The sequence below is a fragment of the Mus pahari genome, chromosome 15 (assembly GCF_900095145.1).
Source record: "Mus pahari chromosome 15, PAHARI_EIJ_v1.1, whole genome shotgun sequence".
In the NCBI taxonomy this organism is placed as follows: Eukaryota; Metazoa; Chordata; class Mammalia; order Rodentia; family Muridae; genus Mus; species Mus pahari.
In genome coordinates, this window is record NC_034604.1 from 4,019,460 (window position 1) to 4,040,974 (window position 21,515).

Below are 21,515 nucleotides of genomic sequence, written 5' to 3' on the forward strand. Positions count from 1 at the left end.
GTCTGTACAACCAACGTGTCATGCTTACATCCTGCTTCTGTAATGGTCTGTACAACTGACCTGTCATGCTTACATTCTGCTTCTGTAATGTTCTGTACAATCAACGCGTCATGCTTACAATCTGCTTCTGTAACTCCCGCTATTTGCCTTCCAAATCTCCCATTTGGAATCCCCCCTACTCCTTAACTGTAAAACCCCTTATCTTACCCATGTACCATGCTGATCTCTTGAGCCCCTTCTTGAGGGAGAGATGGACTGAGTACATGAAGAAAACAGCCTGCTTTAGTCAATTTGGCCATGATGATTTGAGCTGGTGGTCTTTCTCCTCACATCTGTGGGATTAACAACTCACACTTGTTTCTTAAATCCAACAGACATAGTTTCCACATAGAAAATGAACTAGTTACAAAAGGAAGAGAAAGACAGAAAGGAAACAGAAATGAATACCATATCATTTTTCCACAGACTAAGAAGATTCTAGAAACACTACTTTGTGTGTTGTTCAAATCAAAAAAAAAAAAAAAAAAAAGCCTGCAACCTCCTCACATCCCTTGTAGACTATTCTGTATTCACTGCAATATCATTATAGCCTAATTGGAACAGAAAATATTGAGAGCATCTGCTAAAACATGGAGGCAAAGTTCAGCCAAACATGGGGCTTTCAGATTGACTGGCAGCATCAGTTTTTAATTCCCAAACTGTTTAGGGCATACAAAGAAATAACAATTTGTAAACTAAACTTTAAGGAATTGATGATGGATTTATGTTCATAATTAGTTACACAAAGACAGCTACAGACAATAACAAATTCAGACATGAAAGTGCTACTGGGTTTTCTAATGAGATGGCTAACGAGCATCAAAACAGAGTGAAAAGCTGTGTGCAGTGTGTCCTTCTGGCAAGCAAGCACTTAACGCAGTCTGCATCCCAAAACCAAGGAAGCCCAGGAGAAAACCACCAAAGAAACACTGCCTCAACTCTACATTGAGGAGGCTTTTTTTTTCCTTCAAGACAGGGTTTCTCTGTGTAGCCCTGGTTGTCCTAGAACTCACTCTATAGACCAGGCTGGCCTCAAACTCAGAGATCCTCCTGCCTCTGCCTCCCAAGTGCTGGGATTAAAGGCATGCACCACCACTGCCCAGCAAGGAGGCTTTAAAATAACAAACTGAGTGAAGGAAAAATAAATAGAGATTTTTGTCTTTAATTTATCCTGAGTTTTTTTCTTATAAACATGCTTAAATGGCTATGAATTAGTAATTTTAAAATGTGTGTGTGTGTGTGTGTGTGTGTGTGTGTGTGTGTGTGTTTCTGTGTGTGCGCATGCCATGGCACATATCTGGAGATCAGAGGATAACTTATGAGTTATTTTTTCCTTTTACCATGTGTGTCCGAGGGGTCAAACTCAGGTCACAGGGTCTCAACAGATCATTATTCTAGCACTTGGATTACTGGACAAATCATTATTCTAGCACTCTGGTTTACTGGACAAAGATATAAAACTTCTAAACAATTTAACTACTAAAGATAAGGCAGGGGCCAGAGAGGAGGAAGTACTGTCTCCCAAGTCACTGTCAGTTCAGACCAAGTGAAGGTCACATAACAAGGGCAAAATGGTCCCATGAGAGACAAATAGGCTCTAATCCAGTGAAGCAATCCACAGTGCCAATTTATGCAACATAGGAGGGAAAAAAAAAGAAATCCCATCTCAGAGTACATTTCTATGTCACAGCACAGTGGAGGCTGCCCTTAACATATATAAATCTAAAATGCCCACATGAGCTTGGATTTTTCAATACCAGGTCCCTATTTTAAGGCACTATATTGAATGCTGTGGTGCTGCTCAGAGGTGGGAGCAAGCTGACAGAAGGAAGTCAGTAGGAGCTGGCCTTTGAAGTCACTTTACTGTGCCTTCCCCACTAAAGTCCCTTGGCAGCCCTGAGTGCAAGCAAATCCTCCCCATACCAAGCTGTTTCTGTCAAGCATTTTGGCACAGTGCTGTGTGGTACGAAAGTAACTAATATACTATATGGGGAAAACGAGGATGGGCACACAGGGTGTGAATGCCTACAGTTTAAGCACTGGATGGGTAGAGATAAAAGAATTAGGAGTTTAAGGGCATCCTCAGCTCCATGGTGAGTTTGAAGTCAGCCTGAGCCACATGGGACTTTAAACAAACAAACAAACAAAAAAAATCAAGGATACAACAACAACAAAAAACAGAGATCAGCAATAGGAAGCCCCCTCAACCCTCCAACTCCATGTGGTTGGCTTTTCTAAGCTGCACTGCAGTTAAAACTATGTGGCAGATGCAAAGAATCAGTGGCCATCTTAAAAAAATAAAGTGACTCTGGCTGCTTCCCAGACAGAACCATGAAAGGTCATGAAGCAGCAGACTGAAATCTAGACTTGAGGCCATGAGTACCAGTCTAAGTGTCAGCCATAAAAAGAAGTCATTTGGTTACTGACCCCATAATAGAGATGGGGGAGGGAGTCCCCTTTAAGAAAGGAGAATTTAGTTAATAACAATCATCACTTCCGGTGCCTTGCTTCACATAGGCACTATGCTTAGTACATTAGAGCATTTAATTATCCCCTTGTCTTTCCTCTATAGTGGATTCGATCAGTTTTCACAGAAGAAAACTGAGGCTTGGACATACTCAGTTACCTGTGTCTGGAATGCCATCCAAAAGTCTGTATGCAAAAGCCACAGGCTCATTTTGGCACTATCAAAAGATGGAAATCTTAAGGAGTAAGGCCTAGGGCTGGAGAGATGACTCAGTAGTTCAGAAGTCCTGAGTTCAATTCCCAGCAACCACATGATGGCTAACAACCATCTGTAATCCCATAGCAATGTGTTGTCTTGCCTCTAGGAACTGTACGTTGACCTACTCAGAAACTTGTCACAGTAAAGAAAAGCTGACCACACTCACCAAGGTTCATGAGACCAGTGATCAGCGGACTTGGAATAGAAACCCTAGTATACAGGGTTACTTTTACAGTCCACATTATTCATCACTGAGGCACGTAGCCTTAAGGTTATCAGTAGGAGGCTAGGACAGTAGACATTGATCCACAAGGAAGAGCTATGGCAGCAGACCTACAGAACATAGGAGGGCTGCAAATAGAGTTTCTAAGAAGAATATCAAGTTGTCTTTCTCCTCAGAGTGAAGCATCTGGCCTGAATGAAGCTATGTTCTTTTCAGCTGAAGGGCAAGTTCCTGTGAAATCTACCAGAACCATAATGTCATCCCTGGTTTTATCTCAGGCAGAAACACACTTCATTGGAAACCAAGAGCAGAGAAAAGCATGCCAGCTGAGTCACATCTGTGGGAGCCAACAAAGCCAGTGACCTTCCAGAATGCTTCTGGGCCTCTTCTATTAAATAGGGAACTTGATCTAAGTATTGGCTGTCAATGTATCAACATTCCCTTCTACAGACATGCATGGCACATGACTAGCTTTAGAGGGAGAAATGATCAGATAACACATTATAACTCAGACATTCAAAGTCCATGAAGGACTACTGCCAATTCAAATTCTACGAAGTCAATGATCTGGAGCTCAGTGGAGTGACAAGCAGTACCATAATAAAAAAAAAAAAAAAAAAAAAAAAAAAAAAATCCCCAAGCCAAGGAGGAAAAGCACACATTAGCAGGAGCACTAACTACACAGGTCAAAACCTCAAGGTCCCACGTAACAGACAGGAGCAACTCAGAGAAACAAGTGAAACCAAGAAGAAACTGAGAAATTAAAGACATAACCATTCAGCCATCAAATCTACTGCTATAATTAGAACTGACCAAATCTCCATTAACATCCCTGCCCCATCCCTGACTCCTCAGTCACCCCATCGCCATCATCTGTCTACCTGTACAACATCGGTGAGCTCCCTCCAATGTAACCACACTGGACCCTCCACACTTGATATGGCATTGCTATAAAGTTCTATAGACAGATGCCTCAAAGAGAAGTTTACAGTGTCAATAAGGGGTAGGAATACATCAAAATGCACATCTTCTTACATGCTAGGAAGCAATTTCCATCTATTAGATCAAGCATCAGTTGAAGGACAATTTCATGATTGTGGTGTGAATTTTGTGTGCCTCCTTTAGGTTTCTCAGGGGCAAGCTTCTAATATTAGGCTGTTGCACTGGTAGAAAAAGTTGCAAGACCAGACATTGTAGGTGTGCTGTGTACCTGTCTAGATGGTGATCAAGATCCAAAGGAGGAAAAATTACAGAGTTTCAAAAAATATGTGTTGTATGTGCTGTGGCAGGGGGAAGGGGGCTGGGGAGGAGGTTCCAACATGAATTCAGTTGTGCCACTTTCACCCACCTGTCTGTGTGTGTGTGTGTGTGTGTGTGTGTGTGTGTGTGTGTGTGTGTGTGGTTTGGGGGGGATTCCAACATGAATTCAGTTGTGACATTCTCACCCACCGGTCTTGTCGTGGCTTGTGAGTCACTTAGGTTGAAATCCTGGCCTGACCAGTATTTACAAGATTCATGATGCAATCCTTCCATTTGTAAAATGAAAAGACAACATCAAGGAGATGGTAAAGAATTACAAACTCATACCTTGGCAGAGCTTGCTCAACACACTCCCTGGCATATAGCAAGGGACAGTCACGTAGCAGATTCTATCTACAGCTCCAATCTGTCATAGCATTGTCCAGCTGTTGCCAAATCCAAACTGAACAGTCTTGACCTACCATTTACATCTTAAAGGGTACTTTAATCTCTGTGCAAAGCTAAAGTACTTAGTTACTCAGTTAAAGAGCCATGAGAAGTCTGACCAAAATCGCTGTAACTATCATCTGCACAGGGAAAGGTTCTAGGCTTCAAACACCGAACAGCCCCTGTGGTGGCTCAGCAGTCAGTTGGCACACTGGCCATTGAAGAGAGCAGCCCCTGTGGTGGCTCAGCAGTCAGCTGGCATGCTGGCCATTGAAAAGTACTTTGCTGAAGCCGCTGCTCTAAAAACCCTGGAGAGAAATGAAGAAGAAAAACCAGTGTAGCAGGTCCCAGTTAACTGGTTCCCAGAAGGGGTTCAAGAAAACTCATCTAATCTCCCTCATCTAGGAAGTAAATACTTGTGTATTCAGCAGTCACTCAAATTATGAGAAGGAATCTGGGAGGGAGGGAAAACAGGTCTGACCCAATGTGGAAAAACCAGTTCTAGAGAACAGGCACGCAGAGGTGTGGGGCTGAAGACTGAGGGGTCTGCCTGCTTCCCTTCTCATGACCTGGTCCAACAGAAGTTCCCAAGAGGCACCTGACTTGCCTACCCAAACAGCTACCAAAGCACCTTAAACATCTTCATTTCTTTCTTTTAATTTTTTTTAATTAATTTTATTTTTTTAAAGGTTTATTTTTTTATTATATGCAAATACACTGTAGTTGTCTTCATGCACCCTAAAAGAGGGCGGCAGATCTCATTACGGATGGTTGTGAGTCACCATGTGGTTGCTGGGATTTGAATTCAGGACATTCAGCAGAGCAGTCAGTGCTCTTAACCGCTGAGCCATCTCTATAGCCCGAACGTCTTAATTTCTGATCTACTTCAACATTTCAAGAAGGCATTTCAAGGAGTGGAGAAGGTGGGTTATCCTTTTACACATGGAATGTCAGTCAAATGTTTATAAACAACCAGGCACAGTAAACACACCTATCATCTCAGCATCAAGACAATAGCCAGGCACCTAGTGGGCACACTCAGAACCCCAGCAGTCCAAGGCAGGGGCCAAGCACACAATGGCACCTAGTGGGCACACTCAGAACCCCAGCAGTCCNGGGGCCAAGCACACAATGGCACCTAGTGGGCACACTCAGAACCCCAGCAGTCCAAGGCAGGGGCCAAGCACACAATGGCACCTAGTGGGCACACTTAGAACCCCAGCAGTAGAACCCCAGCAGTCCAAGGCAGGGGCCAAGCACACAATGGCACCTAGTGGGCACACTTAGAACCCCAGCAGTCCAAGGCAGGGGCCAAGCACACAATGGCAGCTAGTGGGCACACTTAGAACCCCAGCAGTCCAAGGCAGGGGCTAAGCACACAATGGCACCTAGTGGGCACATTTAAAACTCCAGCCATCCAAGGCAGAGGCCAAGCACACAATGAGCATCTAGAGGATACACTTAGAATCTCAAAATTCACAAAACAAAGCAGGAAGATTTGCAGTTCAAGGACAGCCAGGACCCTAAAGTGAGATTCTGCCTTGAGCATAATTTTTTTAATATTTTATTTATAATTTACACACACATACACACAGAGGCATATATAAAATAGGTAGATAGCCCACTTTATTATTCTGCGAGTACTTTAAAGACAAATATATTTACATATTTTCAAATCTGGAAATGCAATGAATTATTCATGTCAGGGTAACTATATGTAATTCACAGACAAAAAAGTTCCGTTTCAATATTTCTATTTCTTCTTCCCTTACCAGCCCTATGGGGTTTCTACCATTATTTTTTATTTAATTCCAAATAAATTAAGCTACTTTCAAACAGTAACAAACAAATGTTTCTACTAATAGAGCCAGAACTTAGAAAGCAATATGCTGTCTTGATTCCAGAATCCAGGGGTTCTCCCCACACAAGCGCTGAGCAGAAGCACCCCCCTCAGAAGTTTTTCCAGCTGATGCAAGCAGTCTCTCAAAAGAAACTCAGCTACCTGGGACCTCCTCCCTTGAAGGCACATTAAAGGCATGTCACTAAAGAATGATCTCACTGGGGAAAATCACCTATAATGTGATCTGATGCCCTCTTCTGGCACACAGGTGAGGTGGAGCACTCACATACATTAACTAGATGGATGGATGGATGGATGGGTGGGTGGATGATGGGTGGATGTGTGGATGGATGGGTGGGTGGATGGATGGATGGATAGATAGATAGATAGATAGATGGTTAATGATGGATGGATGATGGATGGATGGATGGATGGATGGGTGGGTGGATGATGGGTGGATGTGTGGATGGATGGGTGGGTGGATGGATGGATGGATAGATAGATAGATAGATAGATCTTTTTTTTTTTTTAGATTTATTTATTTATTTATTTATTTATTATATGTAAGTACACTGTAGCTGTCTTCAGACACTCCAGAAGAGGGCGTCAGATCTCATTACAGATGGTTGTGAGCCACCATGTGGTTGCTGGGACTTGAACTCAGGACCTTTGGGAGAGCAGTCTTAACCACTGAGCCATCTCTCCAGCCCTAGATCTTTTTTTTAAAGGAAAGAAAAGAATGACCTCACACCAAGATATCTGGCACAAGCTTCTACCACATGTTCTTCAGATCCAGGCTTCTTCCCAGAGAATCACAACCTACTATTTACACTTTGGCCCTAAAAGCCCACCCCGCCCCACACCCCTTCAGTGTCCTACATCTCCCCAGCAACCCCCTTTTCTAGCTTCCAGCATCTGCCTCCCTTTGAAGCTCACATTTTAGATGCTTCCCACAGTTATGTATTTCTTTTAAAATGCGTGCAATCTTTCTCCACTGTCTGTCTGTCTACTGTCACTTAGGAAACACGCAGAGGACAGAGGGTTTCCCCTGTACCCCTGCAAGCCAACCTTTCAAATGACTCCTTGGATCCAGTGTACGTTTAGCTCAGCATCTTTCTAATCAAGTGTTGTAGAAACAAATTTAGCTCATTCATCCTGAGCAGACGTGTTCTAGAATCTAATAGAACAACTCATAATGTTGAAACCGAATTTAAACTCTTTTTCAAATATTTAGCTTGCTTTTTCTCCTATCTCAGAGATAATGAGAGAAAAGTTTGAAATGTCAGCCTGCTGGGGGCCTGCGGATGGATGCAGGCAGTGATTACCACCAATACTCAGAACATCTCAGACAGGCAACAGAAGTTGGCCAACCAGAAACTCACATCCTGTATAAGAGTTCTGCTAAGAAGTAGACATTAAATCAAATCAAGATCAAAGTTCCACTCACTGGAACTAAAACAGAACATGCTAAACCTTCCTTAAATGCAGGTGGCAACATGCCTGGTGTCTTTTGTTGTTTTTTATTTCCTTACCAAAGATGCCACAGTGATAGAATCGCAATGTCTCCAGCAAAGGGACATTACATCTCAAGCTCTGTGAATACAGTTAAGTGTAGCAGCAGAGCAGCGTGTTTGAGGAAGTTCACTGCGATAACAACAAATGTAACAACACATGAGTCAGGAGTGGCTGGGACCTGTCACACTGTCTTTCAAGCCATTCTAAACTGCCCTTCAGGGGCTGCAGAAAGGCTCAGTGGGTAAAGTACCTGCTAAGCAAGCATTCAGACCAAATCAGATTCCCAGTGCACAGGTGGGTGTGGCTGCTCACTGTAATCTCAGCACAGAGGAGGCAACAGGCAGACGGTACCTAGAGCAAGCTGACAAGCTAAACTGGCTTATAACTGAGCTCCGGGATCAGCTGAGAGATCCTGCCTCAATGAGCCCACAGTGGAGCATGACTAAGAAAAGCTCCCAAAGTCACACCCACACGCACACACACACACACACACACACACTCATATACACACATATAACACGCATGTACACTATACACATACATCCTAAAAAACAATTCCACAATACAGCAGAGATGTATCAAAAGGCAGCAGGTCCCTGCTTCTAGTAAGGAGGCTTCAGCAGTTAGTAAAACAGGTGGCCTGGGTCAGCACCTTGGTGGGGAGACAGGTAAGTATGAGGAGCTGGCCCTAAACTCTCTTGACCAAAGTTGCTATCGGCTGGCTGTACTCAGAGAGATTGTGAACTCTGTGGGTCTTTACAAACTTTTCAGAACACCCAGGGTGTCAAAATGGTTTTAAGCAAAAGAGGGGGGTATATAGCTCAGTGGAGAAGCATGTGCTTAGCATGCATGAAGACCTGGCTTCAATCTCACAGAACTGCCCCCCCCCCCAAAAAAAAAATTGACAGACAGACTGGGTAAGCATGACTGAAATGATTCTGATGCCAAAAGTAAGAGATGGAGTCAAGGTCAAGGGTATGCTGCTTCAAAGGAGCCTTCAGACATGACCAAGAGTACTACCTACCACCCACTAGAGCAGCCTGAGAATATTCTGTATGCAGCAGTGGGTGGGAAGCCAGGAGGGCTGGGGCAAGCAGCTGTTAGGAAGATCTAAGCAAAGCACACACTGCAACGGTAAGGACAGTTAGCATGAGGAGAGTCTGCGCACCAGCTTATCTTCAGGTCACAATCTGTTTTCACTACCTGTCCTATTTAGGGTTTCTATTGCTGTGATAAACACCATAACCAAAAGCAACTTGGAGAGAAAAGAATTTATTTCAGCTTACAATTGTAGCCAATCATAAAGGGAAGCCAGGGCAGGGCTCAGGGCAGGAACCTAGAAGAGGGAGCTAAAAAGGAACACTGCTTACTGGCTGTGTCCCCAAAGCTTGGTGAACCTTCCTTTTTAATTTTCTTTATTTTAAATTAAAATATAATTACATCATCCCCGCTTCCCTTTCCTCTCTAATCCCTAACGTGTCCCTCCCTCTGTTCCCTCTCAAATGTACAACCTTTTTTTAATTATCAGGGTTACACAGATGTAAATGCATAACTATATAAATACTGCGTGTTGCATCTGTTTAGAGCTACTTGTATGTATGTAACTACATGGCCCACTGTTTGGAACTGGATAACTAATTAGGGGAAGACTTCCCCCAGGAAGGATAAATTCCCTGGGGAAGACTGATTCTTCTTCTCTTAATAATCCTTGCTGCCCCTAATTCTTCGCCAAGAATTGTCTGTCTATTGCTACTCTCATTGTTCCGGCCTTGTGTAGGCAGACATACTGTTGAGGTATCTAGGTGGAGCATTCCTGTTGTTTTGAGGAGACATAAGCTCACAAAAGACGCCCTAATCACCTGGTTGCTTTCTTATACAGCAACCCAGAACCATCTGCCTAATGGAGGGACTACCCACAGTGGGCTGGGAGACTGACATCAGTCAAATAGGAGGAACTACCCACAGTGGGCTGGGAGACTGACATCAGGCAAATCATCAAGAGCATACCCCAACAGACTTGCCTAAGTCTGACCAGGATACCACACTCTCTTCCCACTCCCAGTTATTATAGCTGTTTTTAAACCTGTTTTTTTTCTCTAAAAATATTATAATGTTATGTTATGAAAATTTAGGAAGACAATCATTACAAAGTAGCTCATTTATGATCTTAATGCCTACTAAAGTTACTTTTCAACTGTTTTGAATATGGACACTAATAGCAATCATTTATTAAAAGCTATTTATAGACAACCAAGAGAATTTTACATGAACATAAACTTACTCTTTATTGCTAAAGCAGAATTATACTAAGTACGTGATTTTATGATTTTTTTTTACCCACCATGTAATAATAATCCCCAAATATCTTCTGATGCACATTTAGATTAGTTCTTTTTTTGAGGTATTAAAATGTTGTACTATATTATATGTATAGGTATGTACAGTTCATAATGAACACTAGCAAATGCTATACACATTTAATGTAAACACCCACACACCCACACACACAGGCTTGGGGCTAGAGATGGCTCAGTGGTTCAAAGTACTGGGCTAAGCAGTGGCCTACAAATTGCCTGTAATTCCAGTTCCAGAGGATCCAATGCCCTCCAATGCCTTCTTCTGGCCTCTGTGGACACAGGCATATACATAATACACAGATATGCATATAGGCGAAACACTTATGCACATAAAATTAAAATATTTAATTAAAAGAAAGAATAGCCTATGAGCAATACAGCAGCAGTGGAAGGCAGAAGGCCCATGAGACCCAAGAATGTGGCCCCTGCAGATAGAATGACAGAGCCAGAAGCATCAGCCATGGACTGGACTCACCTTCAGGAAAATAAGCAAGCAGTTAACCTCAACTGGAAATTCTTTCCAAAAGCAAAACCTTCCCAAAGTGCATGGTGTTTGGGAAACTATTAAAGAAATATTAAGAAGTCAACATGACTTGAGTAGAAACTTTTAACCCAGGTACCCAACAAATGCTGTGCACACTTTCCTAGTAAAACCAATACAGGAGACACTTGCCTCTCTCAATGTCTGCCTCCTATTACCATCCATCCATCCATCCACCCACCCACCCACCCACCCTCCCTCCTATCCACCTACAAACTGCAATAACAACTTAAAAGCAGTACTGTGAAACTGGAACAGGAACAAGCTGATCAGAACACAGAGAGCCTACAGACAGGTGAGGGGGAGAGATAACTCTTGGTGTAGATCAGAATTAGCATCACCGCCCCCTAGGCTACTTTATAAACAGGACTGGGAAAAATTAGCCCTGCCACTTTTTTTTTTTTTTATGTAGAAACATGCTTTAAAAAAACAAAAACAAAAACAAACAAAAACAAAAAATATTTTCTAAACAAGATATAAGGTGGGGGGAATGAATGGATACCAAAAATGACAATTCTATTCTGAACAGTATGTTGAAGAAGAAACTATAATGTAAAACAAGACTTTTTAAGTGCTAGGAACCAAGCTCCAGAGAAAAAGATACTGAAAGGATCTAAAATCAAAGGAGAAAGTGACGTCTATAAACTAGGACGGAAAGGCAGGAAAGGTCAGGGGATCCTAGTAGAAAAGTTAGTAAAAATGAATACATGCCCAAATCAAGGAAAATGTGGTAAAGGGGAGCCCCACATCGTTAACAAGCATAGGATAGAACACATGGCTGTGTTCGCAACCAGAAAACTACAAGTAAGGGTACTGGCCTGTGTCTCTGCCTGGGTGGCTCCACCTGTTGCATTAGATTGGGAAACACTATGAAGTCAGAAACTGTGAGGCTCCAGGGAGAATGTGGAGACATCAGCTGGTGAGAGTGAGCCCGAACAGGCAGCCCAGGTCTGGGCCAGCAGTGCTTCCAAATAAGGCACTGACACAGTCAGATCAGCAGGGACAGGGTAAGCAAGGAAGAGACCTCAAACAAGTGTCTTGCTCTCCATGAACAGTGATGACATACATGTGAACTGTGCAGTACCTGAGCACCAACAGGGACAGAGAAGGGAGAAAGGGCAAAGAGGGCGCCCAAGCCATACCCTCCATCCAAACAACAGGTATGAATTCCCCACTTACCAGTTACTGTGCCCTATGCTGTGGGTCCCAGTATCAAAGGTGACATCTTTGATCTCAGAGTTTATAATCCAATGAGGACACAGCAAAAATGAGAGTACGGTAGCCACCACAGAGGAAATAAAAACAAGGACTGTAACCATCATAAAGAAAAGGATTCTACTTTGCAGACGATCCCCAAAGAGATGGGGGTGCTCACATCTGCAGGAAGAAATTAATCAGGCATCCAGCAAACCTGTAGCCCTAAGAACTACGTTCAAAATCAGGGAGTGTAGTCCCACGTTCCTACAGGTTAGCAGTGACCAAGAGATGAGTGCCAGAAACTTCTAGTATTCCACTCATGAACAAACTTAAAAAGCTTGCTACATGTCCAACTTGGTGGCATAGACCTGTAATCCCAGCATTTGGGAAACTGAAACATGTAGGTGGAGTATTCCAGACTAGCCTCAAAAAACCACGGGAGTGCTAGCAACAGAGCCTAATCAATAACATGCTGACTGTGCAAGCATGGGTACCTCAATGCCAGCACTCATGAAAAATACCAGTCTGGTTGTCCCACACTTAGAATCCCAGAACAGGGGAGGAGGAGGCAGAGGGTACCAGGCTGGCTGCCCACCTACTTGGCAGCTCCAAGTCAGTGAGAAACCATTCAAAACACAAGGTGGACAACTCCTGAGGAACCACACCCCAAGTTGTCCTCTGAACACACACACAAATGAACAGCCACATTTACACATGAACACCTACATATAATATATGTACCTACACTCATACACACATATACATAAAACATAAAGAGACGATCCCTTTAAAAAAATAAAAACAAAACCAAAAACAAAACCTGGTATATTAAGGCCGGACCAGAAAACTAACTGAGTCCAAAATACTCTAACAAATGAATTCAACACTGGAGAGAGGCACCTTCAGTGTGAATATTTTACATCCCTAAAAATTTTTCCTGTAGTCAAGAAATAGTAATTGAGTTCACAAATTATTCCACAATGCATGGAAATAAGGATAAATATAAAATTCCCTGTCTTAAAGATCTTCCTTCAATTTATAAGACTTGGGAGTCTCACTGTTTCATACCCTAACTGCTTTCTGTGATTAAAAGCCAAGCCTTATTGAATGGTTATCACCTGCTAAACACAGTTCTAGGAGCACGAAGGTTAACTTAATATTAACTTAATACCAACATTAAGATACTAGTATTCACACGTTAGAGTTGAAAACCTGAGGACATGGCAGGGCATTGCAGTCCTGAGAAAGACCTACAGAAGATTAAGCCAATCAGCACTCCAACATGAACAGGGAAGGAGCTGGCAAGGACCCACCCACCCCAGCACACCCCCAGTTGAGGAGCTTAGGGATGAGGGGAGACTCTGTTTTCTTCAGGGATACAGCCCCTGGAAGGCTGCCAGTGTAGATGACCTCGTATCCATGCACATGTAGGCAGCGCTAACCAGACTCATTAGGAAGGAGGAAGAAGAAAGAGAAACAAAGTTGGGGATCCAAATGGACTTAGAAGAGCAAAGTGGGATGCAGAGGGTCTAATTGCACTGTATTCATGCATGAAATTACCAGAGGGAGTTTTGTGTGTATGTGTGTGTGTGTGTGTGTGTGTGTGTGTGTGTGTGTGTGAACTGTTAACTGGCCTGAAGCACTGTCCCTAGGAATTGGCAAGGCTGAGACTCAAGTCAACATCTTTCAAACTCCAAAGACTGTATCAACAATAGTACTTGTATCTCCTCTGGGATTCAGTCAATGTTTTTCAATGTGTCAGCAGCAACACATTACCTTGAACTTACCAGAACTTCAAGAAACTCTGGGGCCAGGGTAGCAAGCCACATTTTCACAACACCTACAGATGACTTCAGAGTTTGAAAATCACTAGCCTACTTTGCATGAAGGGTGAAATGATCACCATTTTGAAAAACCCTAGATATAGGGTTTTGTCCTAATACAAATGGTGTAATGCATATTTCAAAATAATGTCAATTTATTTCCTCACTACCCACAGACCCCAAATTCTCATCAGCTTCTCTCCCAGACCCCAAAAGGGAAAAAAAAAAAAAAAAAGGCCTAATCTTTATTCTGACTGTGCCACACTAGGAAAAAAGAAGGACAAGTCACAGGGTCCATGAGATGGTCGGTGGATAAGGGCATTTCCCATCAAGCCTGGGGACCTGAGTTGGATCCCTGGAACCCACATGGAGAAGCAGCCCTTCTGCTTTGACCTCTACCCGTCACTGTGGCAAGCAAGTGCAAGTGTTATGGATGACTATATAAATGTAATTTAAAATTTTTTAGGACAACCAATGTCTGGGAAAAAAAAGCAATCAAGTACAGTTGACCTCTGCACCTGGTATGTTTTCCCATCCAAGGACTCAAGCAACTATAGATGAGGGCAGCTGTGAGCAGACCGAGCCTCTTAGTTGTATTCGTTCCCTAACAAACACAGTCTAACAGCCACTCTGGTACCATTTACACTGTATGAGAAACGCACCTGGTAGTCCACGACATCTTATCTAATTTAAGAACTGCTTTATCCAGCCGGGCATGATGGCGCATGCCTTTAATCCCAGCACTCAGGAGGCAGAGGCAGGCGGATTTCTGAGTTCGAGGCCAGCCTGGTCTACAGAGTGAGTTCCAGGACAGCCAGGACTATACAGAGAAATCCTGTCTCAAAAAACCACAAAAAAAAAAAAAAAAAAAAAAAAAAAAAAAAAAAAAAAAAAAAAAAAAAAAAAAAAAAAAAAAAAAAAAAAAAAACAGAACTGCTTTCTCCAAAGGAGCGTGGGTTACTCATCCCCGCTTCTGCAGCAACTAATAAAAAGCAATACAACCAACGCCAAGCCCAGCTAACAGCTCCAGTCACCAGAGGGAGGACAACACTTATTCATCTCTCCTTATAAAGCAACGTGTAGAAAAATGTAGTAAGTGACTGCACAAGGAAAAACACTTTCACAAATCTGGAGGGAAACCCTACCTAAGCATCTATTCACAGTGAGAGGCACACGCTCTTACAAGTACTTTGCCACATCTTTTAAAAAACAAGTCTAAGGGGGAAAAAAGCCAAGATACCCACAAATAGCTTAGTCCTTGTTTATATAAATTGTCAGCAAAGCACAGCCATTTTTTTTGAAAGCTCAAGCTTACACAAACACAGAGCAATAAATCTTCACTCTGCTCCGGGTTACTGACCATGAGGAGAACCAGGAAGCCCACAGTAAAGGTTATTTATGAAAGCTCTCAAAATTTCAGTTAAACATCCTACCCTTCAGAATAAGCTTATTTCATCAAACTCCCTTAAGTCATTCACTGCCGAGGAAAGAGCACGCACCTTCCCCATGTACCTCCTCACGACTAAACTGTGTGCAGCATGACAGTAAGGGTAAAAAGAATGATAAAATTACAGTAGGGAAACTGTCCATAGTGGCACCAGGTACACCATCCAGTGCAGCTTGTATAGTATCCTAAATAATTCTGGAGAAACCTGCAAATCTATAAACTCACAGGATGGGGAGAGGTTGGGTAGAAACAGAAAAATCTATCTCCATTTCCCATATGCAGGAGAACTGGGCACAAGGAAGGACTTCTGGCTTTAAGGATAACAGATGCAAGCTTTTTATTACAGAAACTTTTGCTTCGAATTTTTAGTTGACAACGTTAAGTAAAAGCAGCAGAGTGGGAAGAGCGAGCCTTCCCAGCAGCCCAAGTCTGGAACTGCAGCACTCCGGAGGCAGAGGCAGGAGGATCACCTCAAGTTCAAGGCCAGTCTGGGCCACATAAAGACCCTGTTTCAAAAGTGGTCAGGGTAGAAAGGAAGGGAAGGGACAGACATACGGATGAAATGCAGGGCTTAACTTGTATAAGGTTATCTTGTATATTTCACAAGTAAGTTACATCAAAATGTAGTCTACCTGAAACATACCCGCCTGGCCAATGCACCTCCATTACAAAAACACAGAAAGGATTAAGAAGAAGTACATAATAAGAAATGTCATGAGACATATCAATGTTCCTAATTTCTTTAACAAAACCTAACAGCCAGCAAGTTCCCCAATCTGACATCAGCCCATACTGACCCCTTAAACTCTTTTGAGTCATTCTAATTAAAAAAAAAAAAAAAAAAAAAAAAAAAAAAAAAAAAAAAAAAAAAAAAAAAAAAGAAAGACACATTTTCAACCCTTCAATAATTGTAAAGACTTCCTCAAAAGTCATCCTATAATTGATATTTCAGTTATATTTCAGACCAATTCCCAAAACTCCTGAAACAGCTGAGCGAGGTGCGCAAGCGTGGAGCTCTTGAGTTTGCAAAAGGCCCCGCCCAGAACATTTCAGTCAGAGTCTCATGAAGCACAATCAATTCCACTTTTCTTTTGCCCGTGTGGGAAATTACCTTCCTGGAAACTTTCAAACTGTCTTAGTAGCAGCTTGGAAAAACTAAGAGACAGTATTTCTTGAAGATAACCATTTCTAATCCTGTACTGTGCTTAATAATTAGAACATAAACCAGATTCCAAATGAAGTGGCAGTCAAGTGCCCCGCAATAGTTTCCTTTGCCGCAATACCTGAAAGTTCTGCTCTGCGCAGCCTTTCCCTGTAACTGGCAAGTATAACCTATGTGCACCTAGGCAAGGAGACAGAACTTCAAAAGACACCATTGCACCACAGACGCAATCCCTCTAAACCTCAATGACCGGCATCTTTTCACCTGTGGACATATGGCAGACTGGGCAGGTTAAAGAAAACTTAGCAGCCATTGGAGGTATTGCTTCCTAAGAACATCCAATCACGTGATAAACTGCCTAGGATTTGTCTGCCAAGTATTCAAGTATTACTACAGGAGTAGCAGGTGCAGTCCTGAAGCCTAAAATCCACAGTCTGCTTCTTATAAAGCCTTTCTGTTTTAATATTGTTGGTTGGAGGAGAAAAAGAAAAGAAAAGAAAGGAGAGCGACAGAGAGACAAACGGGAGAAAACCACAATTCTACTCCTACCCGTGGTATTCTCAAACCTGCACGGGCATCGTCTGAACATTCCTCCCTTATTCCTTTCACCCTTCCCTCCCCACTTCATCCCAGACAAAGGTGAGTCATCAGTCACTATGCTCGGTCCACTTGTCACTTAGGTAAATGTCCCCAAACAAATTCCTAACAGGCTACTGTAAGTAAAAGCAAATAACGTCGCGGTGAACCCCGTGAACTACGCACTGCCTAGAGTTTAATAAACCTGAATTAAACTGTTCAATAAAGACGTTTTCTGGGCGAAGGTGGTTTAAAAAAAAAAAAAAGGCTCTTCAAGCACGTCCTTGCCCCACAGTCCCCTCTCTTCCCGCCTAGGCTCTGCCGCCGCGTCCCAAAGCGCCCCAGGGTCCCAGGGTCTGCCCGCGCCCCGGCCCGCACCACCTCCTCTGCTCTCGTTTGTGCAAGGTGCTACGGAGAGGCGCCTGGAGGCCGGCTGGGGCTCCAGGGAGCGCGGCCGCAGGAGCCGAGACCGCGAGAGGTGCCGCAGTCCCCGGGCCTCCTACCTACTCAGTAGCCGCAGTCCAAGCGACACTTAGCTCCACAGCTCGGGATCACAACTGAGGACAATCCGGAGGCAGATCGGATCGACTACGGCTCAGCAGGATGAACTAGCCGGTTGCACCCGCCACAACTCCTGCCTTGACCCCGCCCCGGGGCGGAGACTCTAGGGGCGGGGTTTCGAAGTTCGGAGGCGGGGTCTCGCTGGGAGGTGCATTGGCGGGGCGGGGCCTATGGGCCTATGGGCCAAGAGCAACAGAGTGTCAGTCAGTCAAGGAGTCTGCTGATGGACTGCCTAAAGAAAAAAGGTCGTCTCAGCGCTCTCTCATTGGTTGGCAAGGGCAAACATAGCAGAGCCCTTATTGGTAGCGGCACTGTAGCTCCCCCTCTCCGTCCCCGCCCCGACCCGCTGCTGCGTTTGCCCTTGGCTGTCCAGGCCCAGGTGACTATAGGAAGAGGTGCAGTAGAGGAGCTGCGTTCCGTGCGCTGGCAGGATACGACCTCCCCCAGCTCCTAGTGTCTTGTGGGTTTTGTAAGACCTTTTGTTGAGTAACATTCCATCTTCAACTTCATATTAATTTAGTGAGGCTGCTATGCGATGTTTTCACCTTTGGTGAGACTGGAAGTGAATTCTTTAGTCCTTGTCTGTGTTCCTACAGAGAATGCATTACTTTCATAATTTTTAATAAAGAAACATTGTTTTAAGAAAAATAGAAAAATTAATAAGGGGGAAAACTTTGGAGATATGCAAGGGACTTGATCTTCTATGATAAAGAAAACTACAATAATTGCATCCTTCATTATCTTGAAAAAGAGCACAGGATAACTGAGAGGTGTCTATTCTTCCAGAATATGTGCGCAACACATAAAGTAATATGTAGGCAGAATTATTATAGCAGACTCCCTGATACAAAGAATTTTGTACTAAATAAATAAATCTTTGGCAAAAAAAAAAAAAAAGACATGAAAAGAAATTCAGGTCACACAGTGGAAAGCGCATGCATGTGGTGGAGGAAATTAAAAGAAGACAATGTGAGTTTCTCTTCTTTGATGTGATATATGTATGATGTGTATAAATGTTGAACATTAAAAGTTAAGGGAAGTGTAGGAGTTAAGGATCGATGGTCTGTGATTAATCCAAATAATGGGGATACTAGCACATTTCCAGCCAGCCTGAATGTCTGGCACCTTGGCCAGTTAAGGTGTGAAGCAAATTCCACTCTGAAATTTCTTAAGCTGCCAGGACAATCTCATAAATTCTGAGTAGGCAACAACTCCATGTAGTAAACAAACTCCAGTCTTTGTTTGCTTACACTAATATGGAGAGCCAAAAGCCAAACCAGGGGAAAGGAAGGTGGGTCAGCTTTCTCTGCAAAATTCTACCTCACTTGGCTTCTAGACATCCACTACCATCCCGTGAGGCCATTGTGATGTCACCGCACACTGATGGCAGATGGCAGATGGAGGCTACCATTGTTCCTTCAGCAGAAGAGATTTGACCCGGCACCACAGTCTCATACTTTTCTGATGGCCCTTAAGTAATGAAAAGTCTTTTAGTCACTTTAGCTTAGTCCCCTGGTAGTGTGTCTGCCTAGCTATGTAGGGTCCCTGCTTTGATCCCGAGCTTTGCTAAACAGAACAAACAAAACCACACTTCCCATCTTGGCAGCTCTGTACTCCCTTAAGATAAAGAAAATCTAGTCTGCGTTCCCACAGTGAGGAGGAGCAGGAGGACCCAGGGCTGACAGGTTCCTGTCTGCTGTTGCCAAGAGGTTTTGCTCTCTGAGTTGACCAAGGATCGACTGAAGCTTATGTTTCCCTTCTCTGGCATTTTCAGTCATTCTTACAGACCTGAACTTATGCAAATGACTGTGCCTCTCAGGAGCTTGGCTTGTCTCTAGTTGTCACCTCTCCCTTCATTTCCTGCAGTGCACTTTGTGTGGATTGGTTCCCCCAAAATAACTCATTAATGTATATCTTCCTCAAATTCACAGAAGAACAGCTCAGCCCTCTACAAACCCACTGCAGGCCAATGCCTGAGCCTCTCAAGCTAGATGGCTCTGGTCAAGCTCAGACTCTGTGAAACAACTGGGAGTTGCCTCTGCTGTTCTGTCCAAATCCCCCTCCAGTAACACTGTGGAAGTTAGAAGATCACAGCATTGCTTCTTCAGAGTCAGTTTCTTTACGGAACTTCTCTTCGCTTCCTCTATTCCACCTCCCAGGATCGTATTTTGAGTGAAGAATTTTTAAGAGTCACTAACAGTGAGGGATGGCAGACAGAGATGCAGGGGTTGGGGATGGGAGTCAGGGGACTGGGGACAGGACAGGGACAGGGGCTTTGAGGTTTCAGAAGCTCAAGCTAGGCCTAGTCTTCTCTTCCTGTTGCCTGCTGATGTAGAACTTCTGCAGCATCATGTATGCCTGCATGATGCCATGCTTCAGGTTATGACAATAATGGACTAAACCTCTAGATGAGAAGCAAGCCCCAATTAAATATTGTTCTTTTTAAGAGCTACCATGGTCATGGTGTCTCTTCACAGCAATAGTACATTAACTAAGGTGGTCCCCAAGTGATTAAAGTTCCTTTTGAGGTTTGTTTCTTACTCATGCAACTTCAAATTTTCATACCTGTTGTCTCTAGCTACTTAAGTCAAAACAATGTATAACTTGTTTTATTAATATGAGACCCTAAAAAACATTTCAGTGGTTTAACACCAAGAACATAGGCTTAAAAAATGTTCCCATAAGTCACACCCAAGTATAGGTCTATTTGAGTATGAGAACAACAGAACACACACTCTTGCCTGTCGGTCTCTTTACTTAGGGAAGCAGCTTTGCTCTCCAGCCTGAGCATAGGTAGTCAGACCTATATTCAGAAATTCAAGGGCACAGCTGTCCAGAATTCATCTTTTCTTCTTTTTATACAAGGTCTTGTATAGAAGCCCAGGTTGCTTTCAAACTCATTCTACAGCTAAGGACAATAGCTTGACCCTCCTGCCTCTATTCCTGAACTCTGGAGTTACAGCTGTATTATACAGTACCACACTTGGCTATTTCTGGTTTGGCTTCGGTTTTCAGTTGGGCTGGGTTTTTTTCTTTTTCTTTTTCTTATTTTTGTTTGGAACGGGGGGTACTTTGAGACAGCCTCTCAATACATAGCCCATGCTGGTCTTGAACTGGGCTCAAATAATCTTCCAGCCTTACTCTCTAGAGTACTGGGATTATAACAGGGTCCCAGTAATGCTCAACCGCACTGGTTTTAACATTATAGTTACCAAGGAAATATATGTCCCTTTAACAAAAATATTACTGCATGTTAGTAAGCTGTTGCTCACAGCTTGTGTTGCACACCTAGCTCTCTGCCCTCCAGTTAGGACACTGACACAGGCAGAAGATACATGTTTACCCAAGTCTAACCTGGTGAGGTAACTAACACATTGGGGTTCCTCATAGGAGCACAGGTGACTCAGAGGCAGCTCTATCATCATAAAGTTCACTGTATCATCATAATGCTCACTGTACCACACAAGCTGCATCCCTAAAGCCACCCAGCTCACAAGATGCACCCCTAGCGTCTCTCTCCAGTTGGGAGTAGGTACCCCTAAGAGAATCTCCTCCGACAATTGGTTAATGCTTACATAAGTTTGGTGGTGCTGGCTTGTAAGTCTTGTAACTTATTGAGCTTTCTGTGCCTTGCAAATTTCTATTACTTCCTGAGTCTTATGCCCCACTCCTAAAAGGAAATTTTTAAATTCGAAAGAAATAGCTAGGTACTGTGTTCTGCTTTGAATCTATCACAAGACTTTCTCCCTCATTTTTACACACACACACATACACACACACATACACACACACACACACACACACACACACACACACACGAGTG

At 43.3% G+C, this 21,515-nt stretch overlaps 1 protein-coding gene across 4 annotated transcripts in view; it reads right to left on the reverse strand.

Moving 5' to 3' along the window:
• Mpp7 (membrane palmitoylated protein 7) overlaps positions 1 to 17,772 on the reverse strand; it is a 233,383-nt gene extending 215,611 nt beyond the window's left edge. For 3 of the 4 annotated variants that reach the window (XM_021214588.2, XM_029547221.1, XM_021214587.2), the window contains exon 1: positions 17,635 to 17,772. The gene's annotated coding sequence lies outside the window, so the exon portion shown is untranslated. The remainder of the gene's footprint in view (positions 1 to 17,634) is intronic. The other variant, XM_021214586.2, reaches the window with a different exon arrangement.
• Between the last annotated feature and the right edge of the window lie 3,743 nt (positions 17,773 to 21,515).